The sequence below is a fragment of the Motacilla alba genome, chromosome Z (assembly GCF_015832195.1).
Source record: "Motacilla alba alba isolate MOTALB_02 chromosome Z, Motacilla_alba_V1.0_pri, whole genome shotgun sequence".
In the NCBI taxonomy this organism is placed as follows: domain Eukaryota; kingdom Metazoa; phylum Chordata; class Aves; order Passeriformes; family Motacillidae; genus Motacilla; species Motacilla alba.
Genome location: NC_052046.1, coordinates 178,191 through 198,620, shown reverse-complemented (window position 1 = coordinate 198,620; position 20,430 = coordinate 178,191). Strand labels below are relative to the sequence as shown.

The window sequence follows — 20,430 nt, the reverse complement described above, 5'->3', positions numbered from 1 at the left end:
CGGAGCCCGAGGCGCTCAGGTGGGGCCGGGACCGGGATCTGGGCCCGGGGATTCGGGTCCCGGTCCCGCCGGTATCTGCTGCAGGAGCTGGGCACAGCCGCTTCTTCCTCGGCGGGCGGTGCGCGAGTCCCGGGCCTGAGATCGGGACCGGCGTCGCCGCGGGCGGGAAGAGCCGCTCCGGGACGGGCGCTGGCACCGAGCCCGGCGCTGCCGCTCCCGCCCCGGCCGGCGCGGGGCCGGGGTTCCTCCGGGGCTCCGGGCACGCTCCCGCTGCGGCCGCGGGGAGCCGGGGCCGTGCCGGCGCCGGGCCCGCCAGGAGGACGGCGCTTCCCTGGGGCAGCCGCTGGATGGCGGCTGGAAGCGGGCGGGACACGGAGAGCGCCCGGGCCGGCCCCGGGACCCCGCGGGCACCGCCGCGCCCTCAGCGCCGCCTCCCGCCCCGCGGGGCGCCCCTGGCGGGCACGGGGCCGCCGAGCCCCGGGGCACGCAGCGCCACGAGCGGGGCTGCATCGCCGCGGCTCGGGAACCGCTCCCCCCGCCGCTCTCCACCGCGCCCGGGCTGAGAGCGGGCCCTGCTCGGGCCGCTCATCCCTCACCTGCCGGCAGAGACCTGATGCTCTCCTTCCTCTCACACACCTTCTCTGTGGCTCTCTCCCATGTAAAAACCTCTGGGTTTAAAATGGCAGGGGGAACTGTTACCTCGTTATTTCCTGAGCACGGGAGAGTCTATGTTGGAAAGACCCTCGAGGATCATCAGGTCAAATGATGAGAAGTGGTTGCCCCATCTAGGTATTGAACTCAGAATATTCATATTCTCAGCTTCTGAACATGTTTTGGGATCACGAGAAAGTGCTGCTATGGGTATGGCTGCTCTTTCTTTTCTGCTAATGCTGTTTTACACACCAGCCCCTTGAATGGCCCTAAGGCAGAACTGGCTGGCACTTGACAAGACTGCATAAAACTCCTCCAAATAACCTTGAATTCCTGCCCTTTCCAGCATTTCCCCAACGGCTTAGAAGGTGCAACGTCCTTTTCCAGGCAGAAATGAGCAAAACAGGTCTTGAGTGTTCACTTGGTCCATGGCAATCCCAACAGAGGAATGCATTATTGTCAGCCAAAGCTTCAAGATCTGTTAAAAATTCAACGACAACACTGAGATGGGATTCCCAGAAACCTTATTAATTTTGGCTCACTTTTTATGTTTTTTTAGTCCCTCAACTGACAGCTTGTAGAATTTATCCTGGAATTTAGAGGTGAAGCAGGGTTGGCTTTTGATTGACTTTCACCTCTGGCCCCAAATTTCCCTCAAAAGCATCCCCTACTTATTCCACTCTTTACTCCCAAAATTTCCCTACCTGTCCAACACCAGTAATCCTATTTTCTCCTCAAAATGTTCATTCCCTATCTTGGAGAAAACATTCATTTCTACACCCAAAATCTTCACTTTCATGTCCACAACTGATGACCTCAATTTACCTCAGGATGTTAATTCCTGGATCTTTGAGGATTATTTTACTTTTACTCCCCAAATTTTCCCTATCTTTCTACTTCTGATTTCCTTGTTTTTACAAGAAAACATTAATCATCTATTCTAGGGCCTACCTCCAGTTTTACAACCCAAAATTTCTTTTCCTTATTTTTTACCCAAAAATACTCATTCTTAGATTATTTTTAAAGTTTTATCCCCCAAGATTCCCGTACTTTTCCACAAATTCCCTAATTTTTACTTCAAAATATTTTTTTTAATGTCATAGAGCTTTTCTCAAGATTTACTCCCACAATTTTCCCTACTCATCACCTCATTTTTCCCATTTTTCATTCTCTTCTCCAGAGAAGGATGGAGACTGTCCTCAGAGGGAAACACAAGCTGGTGGGACCCAGCTGTGGCACTCCGTTTCCTCTTGTTGCTACTGTCCTGGGGAGCCACAGGTAAATGCAGCAGAGCCTGCACCCTGAGCAGCAGGAGAGCTGGAGCTGCAGCCAAGTCCCAGTGCCCTGCAGTGTGGCACTAACACGAGCACCATCCCTGCTTTTCCTGCCACCGTTCCCACACGCTGCCCAGCCTCAGCTCATCTGCGCTGGGCCAGGGGCTGGCAGCCAGCCCTGCCCCAGCTGTCACCCCGCAGCACAGCGACACGGCAGCCTGACCACAATGGCTCCTGTCAGAACCCAGCACGGTGACAAAAGTGGAAGCTCCTGACTCCACACCAGAGATGGCGGCCCCGCGACACAGACTGGCATGTCCTTCCAAAGAGGGCGGCACTGCTTTGGGTCAGGAAATGGCGTGGAAAGGCATCTATTCGGCACCCGACCCTGACCCCAATCCCACCCCAGACCCACGACCTCAGCACACTTTCCCACAACACCATGGGTCAGAGAGAGAGAAGGGAAATTACTCCCTATGATCTTGAAATTTATCCAGGCAGAAGTGGGATGTTGTCTTGCCCCTCCCCAAAGCACTGTAGGCCCATGAGAGCAGCTCAGCACAGGCCCAGCTCTGAGAAATAACAGTGTGTGAGGGGTTTAACTGTTAATCACAACTCTCTTGTCTCTTGGTGGCAAAGATTTAGTCCTACAGTCCCAGACTGATGAGGGAAGAAAGGAACTTCTGTTATTACTAGAAAAACCTCTTTTATTCCTTCTGCAGGCTTTTAATTCTGTGGCCTGTGTGGCTGTCTGTTATCTTTATAACAAGACTTGTCAGAGATTTAGATTTAAGAATTGAATTTGGGTCCGTTCACTACAAAATCTTGCCAAGCCTGAAGGCCAGAAGTGATGACTGCTCTCAGCAAAGGTACTTTATTAATCCTGTCAGATTTCCCTCAGCGCTGGGCACAAAAGGCTGAGGGAGTTCTGCAAGTGTGACCCTTGGCTTCTTGTGTGTGTGTGTGTGTGTGTGTGTGTGAGCGAGCCAGGGCTGGGACAAGGACTCGTGCTGGAGCTCTTTAGAGCCATTTTAAAGGTCCGATCCTAGAACGTTTTGGAGGCTGTTTCCAGAGCTCCATTTGTAGCTGGATCTCACTTCAAGTGCAGCAGTCCAGGGGAGGGTTCTGACCTCTCCAGACTTCTGCTCAGCCAGGGTGCAGCTGTTGCTGGCTCACATTGGGACTGGGGCAGGTTTTCCAGGGAACTGGAGATCAGTAAGGACTGGTGCTCTGGAAGCAGGGACCTGCAGGGATTTGCTTTAGCAAAGCTGAAATGCAGTTTGTAAAGGTAGCCCAAAATTTGAATTCCTGTGGCTTTTGTGGAAGATAGGAGAACTAGATCAGGACTGGCTTTTGTGCCAAGAGGGTCTGAGGAGCTGCATCCATACATGGGGCATGACCTGTGTAATTAAAATGATGTCCTTGTCCCAGAGGCTGATGGTTTCTGCTCATTCCTGTACCCAGTTGTCCCCAGCGTGTTGCTGATCCAGAGGGATCTGCTCTGGTTTCAGACTGTCCATGGCCTGGTCACTGCAGTCCCCAGTGCCTGAGACACAGAGACAGCCCTGGACAGAGTGGCCAGGGTCACTTAAATAGAAATGAAACGTGCTAAACTTGCTGTGGACAGGAACTACTCTGTGCTTGCTTCAGTTTTAAAACTGTGAGTGAATTCTTGATGCAAGGTCACTTAATTCTGCCTCTAAAGCAAGAGATTTTCCACACCCCTATTTACAGGTTGTTATATACAAATGCACATAACTTTATAAAGGGAAACTGGAAGTAAAAACCAACACCCTCTTGTACATTGGATTATTATTTTCTAGTAGCCATTTATTTTGTGGTAAACCTGCCTTTTCCAGTGTGCTTTGGGGTTTCAGCTATTTGGGAATAATTTCAGCCAACTCGTTGCAGTGAAAATATGAAGGTGGGAATGAGTGACCAATACCCTGGGAAGGGCTGTGGGTGTGCCTGGGTCAGGAGCAAATAGTCAGGGCTTATCTTCCCCTGGTTTGAGGCTGAGTCTGGCAGCACCACAACATTCCAAAGCAGACTAATTATTTCCTCCACTTTGTCACTTGTCCAGGCTCTCTGCATACTGCCATGTCAGTGGATACACCTCTGTGCCACAGGGGCTTTCCATGTGGGCTTCAGGGCTTTCCTCCAAGTAGTGGTAAACCCAATTTCCATTTTACAGACCTCTATTGCTGCTGGATTAGCTAAAGGACATGACCTCCCTGTGAAATCTGTTTTTAAATAAAAGCCAAACTTTGAACCTTGGACTACAGCTAAAAGATAGGAGATGCACACTAGATCAATACTTGGCAAATATTAGTCGCATGCCATGGGCAGACACCTCTCTGTATCCCTCTACATGTTTTAGTGTGCCGGTGCAGCACAGGTATTTAGTTTTAAGGAGTTCTTTACAGAGCACAACCATTAAATAACTTGTAGCTGCTTAAAAGTGGGGTAACATAGTGAAAGTCTAGTAATTACCTTCCTCTGTAGCCCTAGAGTTCAGGGAACTGAGGGCCACCTGTTTGCACAAGTGACAACATTTTCTCTACCTCACCAGGAATTACCTTTGCCCTAGTGCATTACTTCTGTGAATGGCAGCTTTCAAGAAAATTGTCAAGCTTGAAACAGTTCCTCTTCCTCAGCAAGCAAGCAGCTAGTTCACCATCTCCAATTATGGAATAATAATGTAAGTATAAATTGTGCTTCTATGTTTTATCAGTGGCTGGGTACAACACACACATTTTGGACTCAGCATTTCCCAATTGTGCCCATAGGTTAAAAAAAAAAAGAGAGAGAGAAAATAGGAGCATTCGATTCAATTTTTTCCCCGTTTGTAAGGGACTTTGCTATTTGATAGCAAGGCAGGAAACATCTTTCTGTGGCTCCTTTCTGCCTTTGGTTTGCAACAACAGTGCAAAGCCTATTGCAAGAGTTGGCACATCAGCCAATATTCTGGGAGTCCGAATCCCCAAGACAAAGGCAGGTGGTGTTACATGCCAATCAGTGTTCCTCAGGAACAACCCAGATGTGGCAGATGTTCCTGCCCTACACATGGGCAGCAGCTCAGCGCCAGGAGCACGCAGAGTGCAGCAGTTTGTGTGCAGTGCAAGGGTCCCAGTAACAACTCCAGCCTGGCAGCCTCCTGGCCCAGGAAAGCGCTGGCAAGAACTGCAGTCCAGTAAGAAAATGCAGCTGCCTCGAGATTGCTTTGTACTCTAAATTCCCAGAGCAACAGAGCTGCTGCCATCCTGTTTGGCAAGGACACTCTCATGGTGAGATGTCAGCAGCATTGTTATTCCTTCAGCAGCTTTTAGAACCTGGAGAAGCTAAGCAGGACTTTGGTGCAGAGACAAACACTAGAGAGAGGCAGAATCACTGCTTCTAAGCATAAATTTGGACCAGAAATTGAATCTCCACCAATGTGGATTCCTGGAAGCAAGTTTTTACTTCATGTCTCACTTAGGTGAAAAAAAAAAAAACAAACCAACAAAATAAAACCAAAACTGTCCTTGTTTCCCTAGGACACCACATCTCCTAAGGATTTTGGACTGTTCTGTCTAGTGTCTCTCAGGGCATGAATGCAGGCATCAGAAAACTCAGCTCAGAGCCAGTTTCTGCATCTCTGGCATGGTTTGGTAACACATACCCACTATATAGTGATACATTTACTGTAAACATATACAGGTTTGTAGAGTACACGAGTCATCTCAATTCACCTTATTCTTACTACCAAGTTGTCATTTATCATGTGGCAAACACAGTGTTCTATCAGCATCAGCACAAGTACCCAGTTTGGGATTTTTCTTTTGATGATAAAACCCTATTTCCTTCCCAGGCAGCCACTGGGAGCAGCGCACAGCCAGGCCTGGCTCTGACAGCAGAGCTGACAGAACATTCCTTCCCAGTTTGCTTAACATCATCTTTCAGAGCTTTCACCTGGCACCACGAGAGAAGAAGGGCACCAAGCAGGTGCCACATCAACTCCTGAGCTCATTTCAGCAGGGCAAGGGACTGCTGGGGAAACAGCCTGGGAGAGGCACAAGGCAACCCAGGGCCTTCCTACACCTCCTGCATGCACAGAGGGGGCCACCCAGAGAGGCCAGGACAGTTCTCAGCTTACTAGCATAGCTGTGGAAACTCCTCTGTCAGTAAGGCATAGTTCAGACATGTAGCACAGGACCAAAATCATGATTTATCTGGTACTGAAAATAACTGGGTGCCTTTAGAAAGTGCTGGGAAAAAAAAAAATACTTAATCCAGCACCATTACTTCACTAGCAAACACACATAAGCAATGCATAGCAACCCTCACTCAGCTTCCTCCTGTTCTTATGCTCAAACTATACTATCTAAACCTGACTTTAAAAAAAAAACCAACCACGAAACCCCCAAGACTTAGTGTAAATAAAAGCACAACTTTAAACAACACTTAAAAAGCAACATTAATTCAAACTGCCATACTCATGCCAGCTTTCAGGAGTTAAATAAAAATACAGTTACAAATTAAATAGAAGCTTTTTAAAGTTAAAATTTCAGCCAAAGAGGAATATTTTGTCAAATGATGCATTTCAGGAAAACCTAATTTGATGAAAAATTCCCAGTTTGGGGTAAAGGTGAGTCAACCAGTTCTCACAAACCTGTGGCTGCACACTGCCTGACTTCAAGAGAACTCCATCCCATGCTCCCCGCAGGTACAGTCATTCATCTTTATGCTTTTCAGCAAAATCCTGTAATTCACACAATAAGTGCTGCACTACTATATACTGGGTGAAATCCAGGCCCTACAGAAACCACCAGAAATTCTGCTGCCAGCAGCGCTGCTGTTTCTGTTAGATTTCCTGCCACCGATGACTGCCCAGTGTTCACTTCTCTGGATCCCTCTGCAAGGCCTCTCGTCCCTTGAGCCCACAGCACCTCCCACTTCAGCATCCTCAGCAAACTCGCTCCTGGTGTGTTGCACTCCTGCACCCGGATCCTGGATAACAGCGTTGAACAGTACAAGCCCTTGGATTGAGACGCGAGCCCTCTGCTGGCAAACCACAGCTCTCCTCTTCCTGTGGCACCCGGCCTGGCTTCCAGAGAGCCAAGAGCAGCGTGCCCTGTTCAGCCAAGCTGAGAACCTACCCCAGCCGCCTGGCTTCTGCCCGAATGGCATTGCCTCTCCTGCACGTTTCAGTCAAACTGACCAGCACTCGGGGCCCCCTGACCAGCTACTCAGGGGACGTGGCCAACTGCTCCCTGGCAGCTTAAATTTGCTCTCTTGAAATCCAGGGCGACAACTCTGCTTTTTGTAACTACCCCAGAACTCCTGCCATGAGTCCTCTATTCACAAACCCCTGTGGCAGAGCACCTTTTCTAGTCGGTTCACCAAGCACTTGCGATGAGAAATTATCCTCAACAAACTTCAGGAATTCCCAGACTGCTTGTCACAGCAGTATGGTACTCATGTCTAGTTAAGTTACTCACTGATCCTAAATTAAAATTGGACTTTACATTCCACTAGCAGGAATATTCTACTAGCATTTAAGAATTGTGAAACACACATAATCTTGCCACACAAACACTTAGCTTCAAACATGGCCCCAGAGCCTTGTTCATTGACCTGGGTAAAGCAGAGCCCTGGCCCACGCCCACGGAGGCTTGAGAGGAATGATTAATGTTTAACGTGCTCCAGCTCACATATGTGAAATAGTTCCAACAGGCCAGCCATGGGCAGATGGTACCTTAATTCACCAGGCACGCTGGGAGCACACGAGCTGTGCCACCAGCAGGCAGGTGTCACCACACCCACAGCCCCGTGTCCCTGCCACCCCAGGGCGAGCACAGCCCGGCTTGGCCCATGGTCAGACCCCACAGCCCCTCCCAGCCAGGCCCCGAAGATCTCCATCATGTGTGCCCAGCAGCTGTGACCCAACAGCTCGGGCCCCTCCTGTGCCACGGGCGGTGCATCCCAGGGCACTGCCGTGCCCGGTGCCACCTGGGACAGCCCGTCTCGGGGCACAGAGCGGCCCAGGTGCCAGCCCTGGGAACAGCACCCTGGCACAGCCAGAGCAGGGGCAGTCTTCTGGGATCATTCCCAGAGCCCAGCTCCAGGCACGGCCCGTCCAGCCCCGCAGCCACACGCACGGCTGGAGGCTCAGGCAGGGACCAGGGCCACCCCATCCCAGCCAAACACAGCTCCACAGCCCGGGCAGTGGAGAAAGCTCTCACGTAAGTTGGAAAAGCATCAGCTGATATCTGGAGAAAATAACTCACTTCCCACTGGGGATAAAGATTCAGATTTGTATATGTGGTGTTTTGGTTTTTTTTCCCAGTCATAATAAACTTCTGAGGATGAAAACCAAGATCCCAGGAGTATTCTAGGAACAGCAGGTGAGTTCTAAACTTCAGTTCATACAGAATTAATCCTGCAAGCATTAATTAAAAGTTGGGGTTTTTTCTTGGTAAGCAGAGAGAATAATATCTGAATCCCCAAATAAGCCTTGGAAGCAAATAATGGCAAAATGACTGCAAATTACATAGTTTAAGAGTCTTCACTTGGACATGAAATTCAGTAATTGTTTCTTGATCTTTAAATGGGCACATTTTATCTCCTATTTAATGAAAATAAAGATTCATTCACCGAGATCACTAAAACAAGAATTGCACGTGTTGACTTGTTTTCCAATACAACACAAAAAATCCAAGAGGCTGGAAAATGTTTTGTTTTAGAGCCAGTAGAAAGTTTTAGCTTTTAAAATAAAAACACTCCCAAACACAGCAAGCTGATACCAATGATTCAGCAAAAGAGGGGTCCTATACAGCATTAACAGGCTCTACAGTGGCTGTGCCATATAACCCCTGGTGAGACTGATGCAGATTGATAGAGCAGGTACCTTTGGTCCAAAAAAAATTACTGAAACACCTTAGCAGTATCTCCAAATAAGAATATCAATACATAGATATTTAAAGTGAGCATTTGCTGGAAATCAAACAGAATTTCCCTCCCTTCTCCCTTATTTTGTGTTTCTTTTTAGAAAGGTTACTTTTCACTGTTGGATCTCATTTCTCCATTAAAGAAAAGAAAAAAAAAAAAAAGAGAAAATTAATTTAGCCAGCAAACTAGTTCCTTTCTCAAACACTAATACTACTAACACTGTGAAACAGTAAGAAATGAAATGCCAGAAAAGGAATTCTCAAAATAATTTTTCTTTAACTGTATTCTGGGGACAACATTGTGTAACTGGGAAACCTCGTGAGGCTATGGCGACAGATTTCAAGCTCTGGTGAGCTGAACTGGTCTGTCATTACACAGGCAGGTCGTGCATGCAGTTCCTAGTGGTTAAAGACAGCCAGATGTTTCCTTAGAGAGCTGGGCACTCCTCCCCTCCCCACCCAACAAGAACCTGTGTCCTTTTAAGCCCAGCTCAGCCCCGGCCAGGCCCGTTTGCCCAGTGACATCTCCTCGGTGCGTGGGACAAAGGCGGACACGGAACACCAGGTTAGTGACTGTCTGTTTTCACAGCGAGGGACAGGAGAGGCTGTTCTTTGTTCTCTAAAGCCGGCAGACGCATGCCCGGGAGCTTTGTGGACAGCCCTTTACCCGGGGGACAGAGGCAGCCGCCTCCCAGGTCACCCTGGCCCCGTCAAGCAGGCAGGTGCCACAATCCCCGGGGCAGCACAAGGCTCCACAGTAGCCCTGCCCTCGCTGCTCTGAGCCCCCTGAGCACCCTGCAAACACCTGGAAACACAGCACGGCCTGCCAGGGCTGCCAGCCCTCCCGCAGCTCCACTGCACGCCCGGAGGGGGTGCCCGGTGGCAGCTGGCACTCTGCAGCCACCCTTCTGCCATGCTGTCACAGAGCTCCAGCCGAGGGCTCCCAAAGCAGGGAGAAAGTGACCTCTTGTCCCAGTGACTGGGACTCCAGTGTTCACACTGGTCCTGTTCCTCACACACTGAAGCTGCAGATGCCGGGTACAAACATCACATGGGGGTTCTGAAGTGCGGGCACACGAACACCTCAACCTAGTCCATTGCACAGTATTTGGGATTACACTTCAGCTAAATACCTTTGGGAGCTCTGTGCCCCGGTGCTCAGTGAGCACAGTACAAGCCCACTGATTTCCAAGAGCTGATCTGGAAAAAGCCCTGGAACACAGGGAATTTTTCTCTCACAAAAGCTGCTGCCTCACTTTCCTCCCCACTTTAGTCCTTCTTTTCACTCAAAACTATCTTTGAACACCTAATGATGTCTGATGCTCAGCACCTGCACCAACCGAAGTAATGACAGACCAGCTGCACCCGAGCAGCCACAGCCTGCCCCTCACACCGGTTGGTTTGGATTACCCACAGGGACAGACTGGGAAAAGATAGCAGCTTCTTTTTCTCTGAGGTCTTGAAATCAGGATTTTGTGGAAAAGGCTTCAGGAAACAGGCAGAAGTGTCCAGGATCCAGACACCATCACCCTTGATCATCCAGAGGATGAAACACAAGGCCACCTCTGATTCACTAACCACACCCTTGTTTTATTTCAGTTTTTCTCTTCCTAAGCTATCCTCAGAGAGCATAAAGATGCTGGCAGGCAGGCAAAAAGTTTTCTGGTAATTTCTTTCTGATCCGGCACATTTCCCACAGATAGACCTCACCAAATCTCATCCATGCCAAGGCACACCAGCACCTATTTCAATTGCTGAGTACAGGAACCTCAGTCACCCCATTCCAACCACAAAAACCAGAAGTCCCCTTACTTGTCAGTTTTAAGCCTCTCCAGGCAAGTCAGTCTAGAAGAGCAGTCACAGGAACTCCAGAGCTGTTGTTATCCAGTAAATTTAATATCCAATGCAATGGGTAAGCTTCTCCAACTTGGCAAAACCACTTCTGAAGCCCTCACCACACTGAGAATCACTTTAGACTGAAAAACCATTACAAGGTCCCTGAACCACCCTCACACCTGATCTTAATCAGGACTAATTAACTTCCAGCATGCCTAAACACCTGTGTAACTCCCACACCTGTTTCTACAGCCTGTACTGGACAGTAATAATTTTTCTTTCCATTCTTTTGATACGTAATGTTGCCATTCCCAGTGCTAGGTCAGGAATTGCTAATGCTCACTTTATTTTTAACTCAAGATCCATATTTCACCCTCTTGCTGTTTCTGTGGGCAGGTTCCCTGCAGCACCTAAGGGGCTCACAGGAGGGATGGGGAGGGACTTGGGACAAGGGCCTGGACTCACAGGATGCAGGGAATGGCTTCACACTTCCAGAGGGCAGAATTAGATGGGATATTGGGAAGACATTCTCAGCTGTGAGGGTGGTGAGGCCCTGGCACAGGGTGCCCAGAGAAGCTGTGGCTGCCCCATCCCTGGGAGTGTCTCAGGCCACGTTGAACAGAGCTTGGAGCAACCTGCGAGAGTGGAAGACATCCCTGCCCATGAGGGTGGAAGGAGATGATCTTTAAGGCCCTTCCCACCCAAACCATTCTGTGATTCTCTAGCTTTGACACAGGAACTTCCCAGTTATGGCCAGGTAACAGGGGCTCGTGGCTGCCACTGGCAACCAGCCTCTGCTCACTGGGAGCAAATCCTTTCTGGAGCATTCTCCAGTTACCAATGCTACAAAGATTTTCTTTGTGGAAAGAGAGCACTTCAACTCTTTTACAAAAGCTGCTGCCTCACTTTCCTCCCCACTTTAGTCCTTCTTTTCACTCAAAACTATCTTTGAACACCTAACGATGTCTGATGCTCAGCACCTGCACCAACCTAAGTAATGACAGACCAGCTGCACCCGAGCAGCCACAGCCTGCCCCTCACACCGGTTGGTTTGGATTACCCACAGGGACAGACTGGGAAAAGATAGCAGCTTCTTTTTCTCTGAGGTCTTGAAATCAGGATTTTGTGAAAAGGCTTTAGTTCAGCAGAGCCATGGCAAACAGGACTGGAACAGCCATGGGAAATGCAATTTCATGCTACATAGGGTGATAAATGATTTGGTAAGACAGGTGAGACTAAATGTGGAATCGGTGTGAAGTTTCCATCTAGCAAGGAAAGTGCCTGCAATGTCACACAAAACACTCGATGGCTCATTCTTTGTTACTTTGTCACCACTATCTCCAAAACATTGCCATCACGGCTGCACTGTTTTTCCGTGTAACTGGGGAATTAGGAGCAGATGAATATAGAAAAGGGAAGCCAAGTCCAGCCCGTGCCAAGCTGAGGCTACTTGGCTATTTCTGGGCCCTGACTTTAAGCCCTTCTGGTGGCCAGACTAGCTGTAGGGAGCTCCTCCAGTCACCACGGGACCCAGGCAGAACATCACATGGAGTTATAAAACCACTATAAAAACTTTTTCTTTGCAGTGCTTCAAGGGGCCAAACTGATTTTTTTGCTTTTCTCAAAAGAGCAAAACTAGCACCTATGTGAAATGCTGACAGGCATCTCCTGAGACACGGGAGCCACGCAGGGACTGCTGCTGGCTGTACTGCAGCGCTGCAATGAAAACAACTAGCAGTCAATTACAGCTGGCTGCAGCAAGCCAAGGGCACCAAGAGCCCTGTCCATGCTGCCCCAAACTCTGCCTCAGAGCTGGCCCAGGCCTTGGTGCTGGGGCTGGGCTCGTGGAGGGACAGGGGCAGGGCACAGGGCCCCTCAGCAGAGCCACCCTCAGCCCTGGGCACAGACTGCGCTAGGGACTGACGGAATTCAGGTCACCAAAGCCTCCTCAAGTTCCGAGAAGTGGATTGAAACAGATTTTTTACAGAATTTAAGTCCACAGTGGATTTACAGAATTTTTTGCAGAGACAAAAAATTATTAAAGCTGCTTACCCTCATGTGCAGCTCAGGGGTCAGAGGACTAACAGAGCTGGAAGTGCTCCCTCAAACCCACCCTAGGGCATCCTTTGTACACTGGTGTGCCCAGCACACCTCTCTGCAGAGCCAGCAGATCTCCTGGGGAAAGGGGAGTCACCCTGAGAGACTGGTAAATACAAGTTTTTTGTGTTAGCCCTCTATTTACAGCAAAATTGCTTAAATTCTGCCCACAACTATTTTGCTGGGGAAGAAGCAATGTCATGGAGGGTACATTGTCAGCCACACTTACTCCCCTAATCTGAAGATAATTCCCAACCCCTCTCTGTCAGAGGGTGAATGGTTACAGGAAATGCCAGGACGATCCAGAACTGATGTAATGAGTTTGATGATTGGGAAACTCAAATCAATTTCGTTTACTGATCCCCAGCAGAAATCAGAAGAGATCATGGCTTCCAGGTTAAAGACCTTTGCTCAACTTTCTGCTGCTCTGAGTTAATCTTTCTCTACCCAGCCATCGGAGTGACCAGCACAGGTAATCTTTAACCAGTGGCCATTGACTGACAAGGATCACAGCATTTCTCCTCTGGGATCTGAACCGTCCCAGCACTTGTAGCCCTTACCTCTGTCCATGAGATCATGGTAAACATGCCCTTTGATTTCTGCAGTACTCTGGGATAAACACCACCTTTGTCTACTTTGAGCCCAAGAATTCCTGTAGCAATGTCCTGTCAAAAATTATATGGCCATATCCAAAAGTGATGTGAGTCAGCACAGTCACTGACATTAAGAAAGCAAATGGATAAAATCAATTCTACTGTTGGATATGTGTAATTTTTCTCCATAAAAGATTCTGGCCTAAATCTCTGACCCAGACATGTCTGGAAGTTTAAGCCAAGGGAGCCATGCCCACGGCTGGTGGGACAGTGGCAGGATTTTTCCAAAGATGAAATAGCCAGCCCCAGATCAGCTGAAGAGTATTCTGTGCTGGAGTAAAGCCACAAAGATACAGCTCAGGTTTTTGCCCCTGCAGTTATTCCTTCAGTTTTGAAGCTGTTCTTCCACTGTTTCTGCACAGAAAAGACACCATCCCTGTGATTTCCATTTCCCTCAACATATCTTTCACATTGTGTATAAGATAAATGAGAGGAAAGAGCTTTTGTAGGGATCAAATCGTGTCCTTTGTCTAGTGACATCTTCCTCACCAGGAACTCCGTATATAAAATGGAAGCACAGAATAATTTAGGCTGGAAGGGACTTTTGGAGATCATAGGACTGAGTCCTCTGCTCTGAGCAGAGCCAGGCTCAGAGTTAGACTGCACTTCAAAGTTAGATGATTTTGCTTGGGGTCATAGGTACATATTTCAGAGGGAAGAATCTGGCCCTCAGGTCTATGTGCAACGTATGTTGCATTATCTGCCCCTGTGTCACCTTTAGAACATTTAAACAAACCAGTTCCTTTTCTTTTTCCAGGAATTTCCCAACACTTTGGCATTTCATTTCAGAGAACTGGACCCCAACCAGTCTGCAGCAGTACTGGATGTTGCAATGCAGTTCCAGACTTTCCCCAGGCTCCCTGTGGAGTGACCCGTGCTTCACCTACAGTTGCAGAGCCCCATTTTGAGGGAAACTGGGTTGTTGGGTTTTTTTCCCAGAAACACAACCCACAAATACCAAGTAAGTGGTGTTTCTGCTGTGATTAAAAGTAGCACATTTTAGATTTTTTCTGCTAGTTTTGGACAAAGTGTGGCACTTTGGTTTTGGGGTGGTTGTTTTCTTTTTAATATGAGGTCTTCTTGATGAAATATTGTCCTCTTTTTCTGATTAAGCATATTGTCAGATATCTTTTGTAGACTTCAAATGCACATCTGTACTTTCAGAGTCACATAAGGAGTTTGCACACAGGATGCTGATATAATTGTACAGGTCATTTTTAGATACCTACTTTCCCCAAAACTTGTTCTACTACCAGGGCAGACTCTGAACTAGTAGAAGTAGTATTTTTATCATCTTTACACTGTGTGTGTGTACCAGTCCCAAACAAGGAATTACTATTTACATAACAGGACTGGGAGTAGAAATCAGCATTTTAGGAAACAGTAGATTATTCTTGCCATGACAGATTTGCAGTCCAAGACAGTGTTAAGCAAAAAAGACGTGTCATCAACTGGTAACAAAGAGGGTGTAAGGAGGAGACGTCAAGACCCAGAATGTTTTCCAAATTTGATTTCATGGTGGTTTTCTGCTGCTGGATGGACACATCCAGCCAAAATCAGTAGAATTACCTGGTTCTTCACTTTTGTGAAGTATTTATATTGAAAACTTTGCTTCCTAAACCCCCAAACTATTACTTCAGGCTTTTCCAAAATGTTCTGATGGAACAGAAGTATGGCAATGGAAGTAAGTGATGAAGCACCTGTTAGTTAACTAGCAAATGTTTCCATACCCAAAATGTGACTTGATTTTATGTTCAGAGAAAATCTTAGGTTCAAATCCTATTTTAGCCTTCACAAAAAGAAGTGTAATTCATCAGGCCCTAAACTGGAGGTTTATGCAATGGTCTCGTTGTTGGATGAGGTCCTGGGAGGTGTGTACCATTCCTGGGTTTGCCAGTGGTGTTCAGACAGGCTCAACTGAAGCCAGGCTTTTCTCCCTACCTCCTAGGTGTGCTGGAAAAAGTAAAACCTGAAAATCAAAGCAGACAGAACATCAAAATTTAAGGAAGAAAAAGGATTGGCAAGCCTCAGGAGTGAACATGAGATGAGCACTGAGGAACTGACAAAATCAGTCTCCATGGCAAAAGTAAGCAATTAATATGCAGCCAGAGTAAACACTCTTCATCTCAGGGTTCAGCAAAACAAAGAGCTGAAACCCCCTTATCTTTTGCATTTTTCCCTCCCCACATGTGCTCTCTGAAGGAACAGAGAAAATTGAAGTCTCAGAGCTTTTTTCCGTTCTTTAGTCTGACTAAAGGTGACTCTGGCTCAGTGCAGCGAGGGTCATCTCCCTCCCCCAGATCAATATTTTAATATGACTTATCAGAACAAGAATGAATTGTTTACTTTAAAACTTCAGGATCCCATAAAGGGAGAGGGAAAGGTGTCCACTGGAAGCAGAGGCTTGCAGCAGCTGCCCACTGCTGGGAACTCAGAAAAGAAACCACAACTCCAAAGATTCGAGTACAGACAATCAGCAAAATGTCCTGCGAGAGAATCCCAGTTCTGCCCAGCCCTAACAACACACCAGACGATCCTTTGGCTGTTGTCTCTGATGGTAAGTGCCTTCCTGAGCAAAATTCATGTGAGGAAAAGGAAATGCTGAAAGAGATGAACAAAAATAAAAGAGTGCAGGTGGATTTCCAACACTAAGCACTTCAGCATACTAAAATATCCACACATACCCAGGGCTCAACTGTGTAATTGAACATGATTTAATGTCTTGGACCTAGGGATCTCTACCTGCACTTGGAAAGAGATTAGGCTTTTGTTAGGGTAGCGTAAACCACCCTGTTTATTGTTTTTAAGAAATGGGGTGGTGGGGAAGCTGACAGACTTTCTGGGGGACCAGGAATGCTTCCAGGTCTGGCCATGTGGGAAGGACAGGTTCTGTGACTCATCTCAAAAAACTCTCTTGAAAACCCATTTGTTCTTCACAATGCCCTCTGCATTGGAACATCCCAATGATGTTCTTTACATAGATGTCCAGCAGAAGAAAAGCAAAAAGGGGATTTTTCTCTGATGTTTACGCTTTCTTTTCTCCCTGTAACTTTCCCAGTATTTTGGGGTTTTTGTCCCCTTGCAGTACTAAAAACTAGTGGCCATTTCTCTTTCTTGCATGATATTTTGTCTCAGAAATATTCCTGTTGATTTGCTGGAAGCTTCCACGTAGCTGAGGGACTAAAAATTGCCTGTTTGCAGTGGCATCAGCTGCCTTGCTTTCTCCTTACGTGTTCTGCAGTGAAGACGAGTCCTTCTGCCAGGATTTCTGGGCTTTCCTGCTCTGCACAGGATTGCCAGGCTTTTCCTCAGGGAGCTTCATTAGTAGGAATTTGCATGATCCTTCCCCTCTTCTGCAGAGAGAAAGCTGACTAAAATGTGTATGAGGAAAGGTAAGGGAAGACACCAACACTGAGGTGAATTAGAAAGCCAGGTACAGCACCTCTGTCCCTTTGGCATTCATTTCTCTCTCTCACCAGCTGCAGCATAGCCATTGGTTTTTTACCAAAACCAGCCCTGTGGACCTCAGGGCTACAGCTGCATCCTTACTGACAGAATGTTCTGGCATGACTGGGTTTTTGCCATCATTAATTCCAAAGACTCAGTGCCATGTGATGCTCAGGGTGTGCTGCAGCTCGTCTCCTTCTTTCAGAGATGTCTCCTTCATAGCTGGGACTGCATAGGAGCCTGACCTGTGGATCTGCACATCTGCCTGTTTTGTGTGTGTGGTGTGTGTGTGTGTGTATGTTCAAATGCTCAGCTCTGTCCCACTGCAGCACTACAGACTCAAAACACAGACAGAACCAGTGGGACATGAAAATCCCTTGGATGTCAGCCATGCCTGAGCATTTCTAGGCTTGCTTTCATGGCAGGGATGGGAATGCCAGATTATTACTGTTGTAATAATCACACTGGAGAAATGAAACAGCATGATCTGGTAACCAGACACTGAAGGTCCATTTCTCTGTTCTGTCCACCAGCAAAGGGCACTCAGAATCCAGCTTCTGCTGCCAGCTTGTGGCACTGAATTATCACAAACCCTCCCCTGAGGTCCCTGATGTCAATGAAGAACTAAACCGATCCAGAGCCCTACTAAGTCTGCCCTGACCTATCAACACTGGCTGAACTATATAACAATTGGGAAGAAGATCCAGATAAAATACAAAGTTAGATCACAGGGTGAGGAGACCCCTGTTACACTGTGAAGAGCAGGCTGGTGATTCAGATGTGTCAGTACAGGTGGGCAGCAGCCTTGGTATCACCTCTGTGCGGGCATTTCGACATCTGATGCTGTGGAATTGAGTGGGCTGATTTGTGAGTGCTGTGCTCCCTTCACAAAAAGGGATTGATGAGAAGGCCAAACCCAGGGAGGAGTTCTCAGAGGATGAGCCTTTTGAGAGCTTTAACTTCTTTAACACTCTGTTGCTAAAGCAGAACCAGATCCAGAAGACTGTTAGAGAGTCTAGGTTTACTACGCATGGGGAGCAAATTCTCTGCAGCATATAAAATGGGAATGCATTTCTGAGCTTAGAAATAAATGAAAAGCACTACAGCAAGACATCCCATTCTCACATTTTGGCTCAAAAAGACAACAGCATCCCCTGCCAAGAGGCTTCTAACCAGTCCACAGGGGATTGATTCTCTTTTGAGCCAGAAAGTTCAATTTTAAGTACTTACAAAAAGTAAAGGCTACTGCTGTTCACCCCAGCCCTGGTTTCTAACCCCCCCCCCCCCCCCCCACTTCCATGTGCTCCTCCTTCTCTGTTTTCTCTGCCTCTCTGCAGCATTCAGATGTCATGATGGCATATAACTGAATTCCCATGGGTTACAAATCCCTGTGCAGCATGTTTGTGTGCTCTTAATCCACTCCTTAGTCCACATAATCTTTTATGGGATGTTTTCTACTCTCAGACTGAGAGTGTGCAGAACTGCTATTTGGCTAGCAGGCTAAACATACAGAGAAACATTCTGAACACCCAGCCTGTGCAGAGATGAGCACCACAGCTATGGGCCCTAGAGCTTAATTCTGTCATGCACAGGTACTGATGTGTCCCAGAAGAACATCTTGGAATAGGGGGCAGTGGGACCAGGAACAGTGGGACCAGGACTACAGACCAACTTGGCTGACTTGTATGTGCGCTACTCAAAAATGCTGCTAAAAACAAGTATATGAAAATCAAATATAATCCCCAGCATTGTAGTTCCTCAGGTCTGACATAGCTAGAAAAGTCTGATGCTGATTCTGGGCTGACTCCACCACTTAGAGAAAGACACAGGCCCTTGCAGAAATTACTCATCCCTCTCCTCAGGAATTTGCTTCTAGAATAGTACAGATTACTTTCCCAGGTGCTGTCCATCTCCCTTGTATGTAAGGGCACTCAAAGCCACTTAGCTTTTACATTCCCACAGCTAGCAGAGACACAATATTCAACTCAGACCAAATCAGCATCCTGTGTCCCATCTCCTTGTGAGGACCCTGATGTGCCACATATAAATATGCACAAACCTGGTCTTGTGTCTGTTTTGCAGGTCCTTGAAACCCCCTCTGCTGAAGTCTGCAGCGTGCCTCCATCGCTCTTCCACAGGCTAAGGACCTGCTCCCAGAGCTGTGGAGTGTGACAATGGTGTTTGTGTCCAGTCTATCAAACGCCATTATCACACTAAATAGTTCCTGGCAGACAAGGCATCGGGTCAGGAAGGTTTGGGACCTCTGGCAGTACATCTTCCCACTGTGCTGAGGAATAAACAACTGTGGAACGTGCACAGCAGGATGACTCTGCTCCTTCCTTTAGAGGCAAAAGCACCATAATATGTGAGAAATCCATACTCTCACACATGCACTTCCTGATCCTCACTTAAAGACCAGACATCTTAAGGAATCATCACTATACTGTCATCATTAGGAATGTGGATTTCCTTGGCATCAATAGGGCCGTGTTTACCTCTGAGAGGTCAGCTTGTGATTTTCATTGAACTGACCAGGACAATAAAACTGAAAGCAATTAGCCAATAGAGTGAAACTCCATCTCTGAATTTGGGACCAAACTACAACATACATGTGGAATATTAATTGGCTGAGATGCTCATGGCATTTTTCAAACAGAACACTTCCCAAAATTCTGATAAAAAAATCTATTGCCTCGAACTTGAAATGCCATTTATCCAAAGCTTTTAGCTTTGTTCCCATCCCACTACACTCAAGCCCCTTGCCTTACGTTCTAAACCTGCTGTTTTGGGAACAGTCACAATGTTCTCACAGAAATTCTTCTGAACACTATTGTAAAGAACAGGCATCATCTGTAGGAACTTCCAAAAGCCAGGTACCAGCAGTGGACTGGGAAGCCTAAATCCCACTGAATAGTCCAAGATTTAGGCTCAAAGGATATTATGCTCTGATTTGCAATGGAAGTGGTAACTTTAATATTCATCAGTGTGTTCCAAACTTCACCTTTCCTGACTTTTAGTTCTAAGTATCCCAGCATGCATATGCATATGCAATACTGTGCAAACCTTGTTCTTGGCATCTTAAATATATTGATGTTTCGTTAGCAGCTGAACCACAGGGCCATGGATGTAGACACAGAGATGTTCTTCTCCAATACCAGTCCACAGAAGCCTATAAGGAAATCCAGGAGATGGCTTAGTTTGTTTACAAAACCTTGCCCCAGTGTTAAATCTCAGGCACCAAGAGCAGAGGATCAGCTCCTTCCTTTGTTGCTGGCATCAGCATCAGGATGATTCCAAAACAATGTCAAAAGGCAAAAGACTAAAGTTGTCCCCTCAGGTCACTGCTGCGTGTCACTGCTCCATGTCCTCAGGAGTAGTTTCACAAGGTGGGATAGAGAGACTCAGTGTTCTGAAGAAATGAAGTCTCTAGGTTCTCTTGCCTTCTTGGGCACCATTTTCTTTACTGTTGATGAGTTTAGCAGATTTTTGCTTTTAGTGGGTGTTGCTTTCCTCTGTTTTTGATGAGTGGTTCGGAGAGATTTC

General features: G+C 47.3%; 1 long non-coding RNA gene across 24 annotated transcripts; it reads left to right on the top strand.

Annotated features, from left to right (window-relative positions):
- The first annotated feature begins 719 nt into the window (after positions 1–719).
- Positions 720–19,450, top strand: LOC119695614. Of its 24 annotated transcripts, none has more exons than XR_005255285.1 (5): positions 720–789; positions 1,832–1,929; positions 4,498–4,626; positions 5,462–15,997; positions 18,970–19,450. It is a non-coding gene; the product is annotated as an uncharacterized LOC119695614 (long non-coding RNA). The 24 variants fall into 24 exon arrangements; XR_005255280.1 differs by lacking the exons at positions 720–789; positions 1,832–1,929 and adding exons at positions 1,937–2,794; positions 4,009–4,095; XR_005255269.1 differs by having other exon boundaries at positions 2,648–15,997.
- The last annotated feature ends 980 nt before the right edge of the window (positions 19,451–20,430 follow it).